The sequence below is a fragment of the Mya arenaria genome, chromosome 6 (genome assembly GCF_026914265.1).
Source record: "Mya arenaria isolate MELC-2E11 chromosome 6, ASM2691426v1".
Lineage (NCBI taxonomy): Eukaryota > Metazoa > Mollusca > Bivalvia > Myida > Myidae > Mya > Mya arenaria.
Genome location: NC_069127.1, coordinates 48,111,268 through 48,121,040, shown reverse-complemented (window position 1 = coordinate 48,121,040; position 9,773 = coordinate 48,111,268).

The following is a 9,773-nucleotide window of genomic DNA, read 5'->3' as shown; positions in this document are numbered from 1 at the left end:
TATTTTGCTGCCCTTATGTTGCTTTTGAATTGTAGCGACTAAGTTTTGTGAAAAAACAAATATAAGTAAGGTGTGACATGATTACACGTGATTCATAGAGATTGGCGTAAACACCCTAGAGACGAACTGTGCGCTGTCTGCCGCTATAATTAACACGGAAAATAATCCGCGACGGATGAACTTCTGCCCGCCACTAATAGTGTTAGAATGTCAATGAACCTTTGTACCATAATCATAACATAAAAGAATGATTACTTCCGAATTATCTATTTATTTTGCCCTATCCGCTTATACTTATAAATAGCAAATTAATTTTACAAAAAAACTACATCGACAAATTTTAGTTATCATTATATTCTTGTTGTTGTTATTGTTGTTGTAGTGGTTGTGGTCGTATGGGGATGATTCTGCTGCTGCTTCTGATTAAAATTGGTAATGCTGATGCTGATGATGATGCTGATGATGATGATGCTGTTGCTGTTGCTGCTGCTGCTGCTGCTGATGATGATGATGATGATGATGGTGGTGGTGATGATGATGATGATGATGATGATGATGTTGATGATCGGATCACAACTCGAACATGTGCAATCCAGTGATTAATTTCAGGTTTCCCATTCCTGCGTATCTGCTGAGAAATGCCTTATCTCTGCTAAGAAGTATGGGCGTGTTATGTAAGCTGCCTAATGCCTAGTCTCTGCTGAGAAGTATGGGCGTGTGCTTATAGCTGCTCAGTGCCTAGTCTCTGTTGAGAAGTATGGGCATGTGTTGTGAGCTGCCTAGTGCATAGTCCCTGCTGAGAAGTATTGGCATGCGCTTTGAGCTGCCCAGTGCAAAGTCACTGCTGGGAAGTACAGGCGTTCGCTGTGAGCTGCCTATTGCCTAATCTCTTCTGAAAAGTATGGGCATGTGTTGCGATCTGACTATTGCCTAGTCTCTGCTGGAAAGTACGGGCGTGTCTGTGATCAGCCTAGTGCCTAGTTTCTGCTGAAAAGTATGGGCATGTGTTGCGAGCTGCCTAGTGCATAGTCTTTGCTGGAAAGTATGGGCGTGTCTGTGATCTGCATAGTGCCTAGTCTCTGCTGAGAAGTATGGGCATGCGTTGTGAGTTGCCTAGTGCATAGTCTCTGCTGAGAAGTATTGGCATGTGCTGTGAGCTGCCAGTGCATAGCCTCTGCTGGGAAGTATAGGCGTTCGCTGTGAGATGCCTAGTGCCTAGTCTTTGCTGAGAATTATGGGCATGTGTTGCGATCTGCCTATTGCCTAGTCTCTGCTGGAAAGTATGGGCGTGTGCTATGAGCTGCCCAGTGCCTCTGCTGGGAAGTATAGGCGTTCGCTGTGAGCTGCCTAGTGCCTAGTCTTTGCTGAGAATATGGGCATGTGTTGCGATCTGCGTAGTACATAGTCTCTGCTTAGAAGTATGGGTCTGTGCTAAGAGCTGCTCAGTGACTAGTCACTGCTGGGAAGTATGGGTTTGTGCTAAGAGCTGCTCAGTGACTAGTCTCTGCTGAGAAGTATGGGTTTGTGCTAAGAGCTGCTCAGTGACTAGTCACTGCTGGGAAGTATGGACATGTGTTGTGATCTGTCTAGTGCCTAGTCTCTGACGAGAAGTATGGACATGTGCTATGAGCTGCCTATTGTCTAGTCTCTGCTGGGAAGTATGGTCATTTGTAGTTTGGTGCCTAGTTTCCAGTCTCTGCTGAGATGCATGGGCGTGTGCTGTGAGCTGCCTATTGACTAGTCTCTGTTGAGAAGTATGGGCGTGTGTTGTGATCTGCACAGTGCCTAGCCACTGCTGGAAAGTATGGGCATGAGTTGTCAGCTGCCTAGTGACTAGTCTCTGTTGAGAAGTATGGGCGTGTGTTGTGATCTGCCTAGAGCCTAGTCTCTGCTGAGAAGTATTGGTATGTGCTGCGATCTGCCTAGTGCCTAGTTCATGACGAGAAGTATGGACATTTGCTGCTTCCTGCCTATTGTCTAGTCTCTGCTAGGAAGTATGGGCATTTGTAGTTTGGTGCCTATGTTCCAGTCTCTGCTTAGAAGCATGGGCGTGTGCCGTGATCTGCCTAGTGCCTAGCCTCTGCTGTGAAGTATGGGCATGTGCTGTGATCTGCCTAGTGCCTAGTCTTTGCTGAAAAGTATGGGTGTGTGTTGTGATTTGACTAGTGCCTAGTCTCTGCTGAGATGCATGGGCATGTATTGTGAGCTGCCTAGTGCATAGCCTCTGCTGAGAAGTATGGGCGTGTGCTGTGATCTGCCTAGTACCTAGTCTCTGCTGGGAATTATGGACATGTATTGTGAGCTGCCTAGTGCCTAGTCTCTGCTGAAAAGTATGGGCGTGTGCTGTGAGCTGCCTAGTGCCTAGTCTCTGCTGAAAAGTATGGGTGTGTATTTTGATCTGACTAGTGCCTAGTCTCTACTGAAAAGTATGGGCGTGTGCTGTGATCTGCCTAGTGCCTAGTCTCTACTGAGAAGTATGGGCGTGTGCTGTGATCTGACTAGTGCCTAGTCTCTACTGAGAAGTATGGGCGTGTGCTGTGATCTGACTAGTGCCTTGTCTCTATTGAGAAGTATGGGCGTGTGTTTTGATCTGCCTAGTGCCTTGTCTCTGCTGAAAATTATGGGCATGCCTAGTCTCTGTTGAGAAGTATGGGCATGTGCTGTGACCTACCTAGTGCCTAGTCTCTGCTGAGAAGTATGGGCATGTGATGTGATCTGCCTAGTGCCTAGTCTGTGCTGAAAAGTATGGGCATGTTTAGTCTCCGCTAAGATGCATTGGCATGTGTTGTGATCTGCCTATGTTCCAGTCTCTGCTGAGACTTATGAGCGTGTTCCGTGATCTGCCTAGTGTCTAGTCTCTGCTGAGAAGTAAGGGCATGTGCTATGATCTGCCTAGTACCTTGTCTCTGCTGAGAAGTATGGGCATGTGCTATGAGCTGCCTAGTGTCTAGTCTCTGCTGAGAAGTATAGGCTTGTGCTATGAGCTGCCAAGTGTCTAGTCTCTGCTGAGAAGTAGGGGCATGTGCTATGAGCTGCCTAGTACCTTGTCTCTGGTGAGAAGTATGGACGTGTGCTGTGAGCTGTCTAGTGTCTAGTCTCTGCTGAGAAGTATGGGCATGTGTTTACTGCTATGAGCTGCCAAGTGCCTTAATAGTCTCTGCTGAGAAGCATGGGCATGTGTTGTGAGCTGCCTAGTGTCTAGTATCTGCTGAGAAGTATGGGCATGTGCTGTGGGCTGCCTAGTACCTTGTCTCTGCTGAGAAGTATGGGTATGTGCTGTGAGCTGCCTAGTGTCTGGTCTCTGCTGAGAAGTATGGGCATGTGTTTACTGCTATGAGCTGCCTAGTACCAAGTCTCTGCTGAGAAGTATGGGCATGTGCTGTGAGCTGCTAAGTACCTTGTCTTTGGTGAGAAGTATGGGCATGTGCTGTGAGCTGCCTAGTGTATAGTCTCTGCTGAGAATTATGGGCATGTGTTTACTGCTATGAGCTGCCTAGTGCCTAGTCTCTGCTGAGAAGTATGGGCGTCTGGTGTGAGCTGCCTAGTGTCTTGTCTCTGCTGAGGAGTATGGGCATGTGTTTACTGCTATGAGCTGCCTAGTACCTTGTCTCTGCTGAGAAGTATGGGCGTGTGCTGTGAGCTGCCTAGCATCTTGTCTCTGGTGAGAAGTATGGGCATGTGCTGTGAGCTGCCTAGTGTCTAGTCTCTGCTGAAAAGTATGGGTATGTGCTATGAGCTGCCTAGTACCTTGTCTCTGCTGAGAAGTATGGGCATGTGCTGTGAGCTGCCCAGTGTCTAGTGTCTGCTGAGAAGTATGGGCATGTGTTTACTGCTTTGAGCTGCCTAGTACCTTGTCTCTGCTGAGAAGTATGGGCATGTGCTGTGAGCTGCCTAGTGTATAGGTCTCTGCTGAGAAGTATGGGCATGTGTTTACTGCTATGAGCTGCCTAGAACCTTGTCTCTGCTGAGTAGTATTGGCGTGTGCTGTGAGCTGCCTAGTGTCTAGTCTCTCCTGAGAAGTATGTGCATGTGCTATGAGCTGCCTAGTACCTTGTCTCTGGTGAGAAGTATGGGCGTGTGCTGTGAGCTGCCTAGTACCTTGTCTCTGTGGAGAAGTATGGGCCTGTGTTGTGATCTGCCTAGTTCCTAGTCTCTGCTAAGAAGTATGGGCGTGTGCCTTGATCTACCTAGTGCCTATTCTCTGCGAAATATTTTCATAAGTATTTAGCTGTGCATGATCTCAGCATAAGACCTGACTATAACATTGCAATAAATTCTTAACAAAAATGCAACCGTATCACTTCCAATCGTCAACCTGCTTGGTAAATGTCATTACATCGTATGTTTTTGCTCTCCATTACCCCAGCGCTTTGTAAGACCTTTTTTTCCTAGATCATATTCTTTCCACCTGCGAGAAATAGGGTCCTATTCTTCACAGCTGGGAAAAATAAGATCTTTTTTATCACACATTTCGAACATTTATGTCACAGATCGCTATTTTCAGTAGAGCAGATATATTTTGTTAATATACATGTATGCGTACATATTCTAGTTATAAAGAATCGTTGATTATGTTGATGTTGTTGTCGCTTTTGTTGTTGTTGTTGTTGTTGTTGTTGTTGTTGATGATGATGTTAGTTCTTGGTTACTTGGCTGCAGTTGTAGGCGGAGTGTCGGTTGCTGTAGAGATAGTTGTTTTAATTTGTTGTTGTTTTATGTTGTTTGCTGTACGGGTATTAGTGGTAACAGTAAGATTGCTTTTAACGGCTAAATTTCGTGCAAGCAGTGAATACCGCAGTGCCAGAAGAGCTTTGGTTTAAAGGTAGTTCTGTTCCGAGCTTGCCTGATATGGCCAAGCATTAACGATAGTGAAACAACCGACCAAGATAAATAGAGAGAAAATTTAAGTTTTAAAGAATCACTCTAATTCCCAAATAAGATTTACAACAATTAAAACAATAGTTTTAATATACCAAAAGAAATGAATAAATGTCGAAAACAATGGTTCTTATGAATCCTAACGAGTTTAATTGGAAAGAACGTTGCAGAAAACACGGTATTTCTACCTTATGAGACGAAAGAAGATCAAAGTAAATCCTTTAGCCCTCACCAATCACTTAATATGTTTTCGTTTTCAGCTATTAAATACACGGTTACAATCATGTAAACAGTTATTAATATTTTCCAAAAAATCGTTATTTAGTAAGTAGTTAAAGATTAATCACTTAAAAGTTATGTTTCTTGTACATATGAATAAATTAATTTTGAATAAGACTGTCACTTTAAGAATTTTTGTTGTTGTTTTTGTTGATGTTGTTGTTGCGGTGGTGGTGGTGGTGGTGGTGGTGGTGGTGGCGGCGGTGGTGGTGTAAGAATATGTTTTATCGTTTTTGTATTAGGCGTAGTTTTAAGAATAATAAGGTCGTACAGCGCCGTGACAACCGCCATTTCAATCACTACTGGTTGGGTGTAATTGATAAAACGATTGTATCGCAATGTAATGATTCCCCCACCTACATTGCCATCCCCTTTTCGACCCATATATTTTATACATAAATATGCATACGACGATATACATAGTATTGTCAATTCTTCATTATGTGTGTAATTATATATAAAAAATTCTCACCATCTCTTACTGATATAACCAAGGAAAACGTTTTAATTACTTTATTACTTTGACTAGTCATTTTATGTCACCTTACAAAGTCGTAAAAATGACTCCTGGGCCGTATCATAAGGCATCTTAAGTCATCTCCTAGCTTAAGGTGATTTCTTTAAATTTTATTAGTCAAATCAAAGAAATGTTAAAGTTATTTTAACGTTTAATTCTTTTTTTAAAAATAGGTCAATGACCATCATGTATTTAAGATTTTTTTTTAGTTTTGATATTATATGACCAATAAGATACTTAAATTAACAAAGTGACTAAAGTTAGGAAATGACATGAGATGTTGTGTGAATACCAGCCCAAGCGTCTATTCATATGGACTACACTCTCCCACTGTTCTCGAGACGGTGTGTGAATACCAGCCCCAGCGTCTATTCATATGGACTACACTCTCCCACTGTTCTCGAGATGTTGTGTGAATACCAGCCCCAGCGTCTATTCATATGGACTACACTCTCCCACTGTTCTCGAGATGTTGTGTGAATACCAGCCCAAGCGTCTATTCATATGGACTACACTCTCCCACTGTTCTCGAGATGTTGTGTGAATACCAGCCCCAGCGTCTATTCATATGGACTACACTCTCCCACGGTTCTCGAGATGTTGTGTGAATACCAGCCCCAGCGTCTATTCATATGGACTACACTCTCCCACTGTGCTCGAGATGTTGTGTGAATACCAGCCCCAGCGTCTATTCAGGAATGACGTCACCATTACGTCATATGTACTTCTGTTGTGTGGAAAATTCTCAATAAAAAAAAATGTTCTTATGATTGATAGACATGTTTTCACAAGCTCAATACACTGTAAATCAAAACTATCACTATTCCTGAAACTTTTATACCTTAAGTATCTATTCTTGCTTGATTTATCATTTAGAGTAGAGATTAAAGCATAAACCGCTGCCCTATAGTTGGAAGGTCATTTTGGAAGAACTGTCATGGCGGATGGTGCAATTTTTAGAGTTTGATTTTCAAGTGGAGTGATTTTTCTTACGAAAAACTTGACCCCCCTTTTTATTGGCTAAAAAAGGTAATTTAAAGCTTGTACTTTAAGAATATATATGGTTATCATAGCCTGCATTCGCTCGATATGCCTTTAAATGTTGTTTTAAAATTATAGGTTTACATTGAATTGTATAGGGAAAAACATTGGTGGTGTGTAACCTTCATATGGACTACACTCTCCCACTGTTCTCGAGATGTTGTGTGAATACCAGCCCCAGCGTCTTTTCATATGGACTATACTCTCCCACTGTTCTCGAGATGTTGTGTGAATACCAGCCCCAGCGTCTTTTCATATGGACTACACTCTCCCACTGTTCTTGAGAATTTGGACAGTGAAAATTGTCTCAAACCTACACGGCGAACTGCCATGTTACTCGGTTAGAGGGGGCCACAATACTGCATTATAATAGAATCGTTAAATAATTGCCTCAGCGTACATCCAGTCTAAAATGTAAGTATTTGTTTCAACTCGGTATTTAGTTTAGACGTTAAGGATGTTTTAATGTATGTCCTAACATTTTGTACGTTACTTAGTTCGTAGTTTATAGACTGCGTGACCTGGGACAAACCATGAAAGTACTCTGACACTGTAGTTTATGCAACTTGGTCCTCTTCTGAGAGACAGAGAGAAACAAGCAAATTCGTTGAATTGATATCCCCCGCCTGATTGGGCTAAGTCAAGGAATGGAAATCAATTGTTGATGAAATATATATATATATATATGAGTTTGAGTTTGATTGCAACTGTTTGAAAAAAAAAATTGTATATATATAACATTTAGAATTGAAGAAGAAACCTAGTTTATGACTCCATGCTACCCAATTCCAATCTAAGATTTCATCAAGGCAAACATTCTGATCAAGTTTCATGAAGATTGGTCCAGATATATGCAAAAAATACAGCCTCTAGAGTGTCCACAAGGTTTTTTTTAAGATTTGACTCAGTGACCTCATTTTTGACCCCACATGACCTACTAGTTTCAAGCTATTCCAAGATTTCATCGAGGCATTCTGATTAAGTTTCATGGAAAACAGAGCAGATGTATTGCCTCTAGAGTGTTCCAAAGATTTCTGTAAGATATGACCTAGTAACCTAGTTTTTGACCCATTAACCCAATTTTAAAACGCAGTCGAAATTCATCCTAAGAGAACATTCTGACCATGTTTGAACTTAATCAGACCAATCACCACCATAAGATAGTTTCGGACAAGATTTATGAAAGATTTGACCTTGTGACCTAATTTCTAATCACATGTGACCCAGTTTTAAACATGTCTAAGAGTTCATCAAGGAAAACAGTCTGATCAAGTTTCATGGATATAAGACCATACATATTGCCTCTAATGTGTTTCAAAGATTTTTCTAAAATTTGACCTCGTGACCTAATTTTTGACCCCATATGCCCCACTATTACAAGCGGTCCATATTTCATCAATGGGGTACATCATGACCAAGTTTGAACATAATCCGACCAATCATTTCCATTCCAGACAAAAAAATCTAAGATTTGACCTTGTGACCTAATTTTAAATCATATGTGACGCAATTTTAAATAAGTCCAAGATTTCATCAAGGAAAACATTATGATTAAGTTTTATAAATAGTTGACAATGTATAATGCCTCCATGTCCCAAAGATTTTTCTAAGATTTGAACTACTGACCTAGTTTTTGACCCCATGTGACCCACTTTTTTAAGTGGTCCATATTTCATCAAGGTTTACATCATGACCAATTTTGTACATAACTTGACCAATTATAACCATGATATGGTTCCGGACAAGATTTTTCTAAAATTTGACCTGGTGACCTCATTTTTTATCATATGTGACCCAGGTTTATTTACTACCAAGAGTTCATCAAGAAAAACATTTTGATTAAGTATCTTGAATATTTGACCATTTATGACGCCGTATGTTCCAAATATTTTTCTAAGATTAAACCTAGTGACCTAGTTTTTGACCCCATGTGACCCACTTTTTTAAGTGGTCCATATTTCTTCAAGGGGTACATCATGACCAATTTTGAACATAAGTTGACCAATCATTACAATGATATGGTTCTGGACAAGATTTTTCTAAGATTTGACCTAGTGACCTAATTTCCGATCATATGTGACCCAGTTTTATCTACGACCATGAGTTTATCAAGGAAAACATTCTGATAAAGTTTCATGAATATTTGACCATGTATAATGCCTCTAGTATGTTCCAAAGATTTTTCTAAGAATTGACCTAGTGACCTAGTTTTTGACCCCATGTGACCCACTTTTAAAAAAGGTCGAGATATGATCAAGGAAAACATTCTGACCAAGTTTGAACATTTTCTGATCAATGCCTACCAAGATATGGTACTGGACGGACGGACGGACGGAAGGACGGAATGACGGACGGACAACGCCAAAACAATATCCCCCTCCCGAAATCTTCGATTCGGCGGGGGATAATATGACAGGTTTCCGTTTATTTCTCTTTCTACATAGACCCAATCGAGACTTTTATGTGCTCGGTTAGAACTTTTCATTTACTAGTATTTCAATTTCCATTCATTTCCTTTCAAATCATGGGAGGGAATTGCAACAATGGGTGACATAGCTATGGTTCTTGGTTTGTATTAAACTTCACACTGACATAAATTGATGCTTCAATATTTATTCTTTTCCTTCGAGTTCGAGTTCTAATTTAAAATTAATTGATTTGCTGAATTCAAAGGGACTCGTTCATGGTTTGTAAAATACACTTTTTACGAGTTTGTTTTTATTACGAAATTAAGTGTGACAAGTAATCAAGGGAATCATCCATCCAAGTTTGAACATAATCTGACCAAGTATTACCATGATATGATTCTAAACAAACATATTGATTAACCTATTTTTGAGCACATGTGTCCTAGTTTTAAAATTAGTCCAAGTGTTCATCAAGGGGAGATGTTCTGATAAAGGAAAAGTCAGAATATTGTGAAGTTTGAGTGTATGTCATACATTATCTCAAAGTGGGTTATTACGACTTTTCATAGCGTTTGCACGCAGGTGAGAAATATTTGTTTTTTATAACCTCGTTGATTTTTCTTATAAAGTTTTTAAAAACAATTTATTAA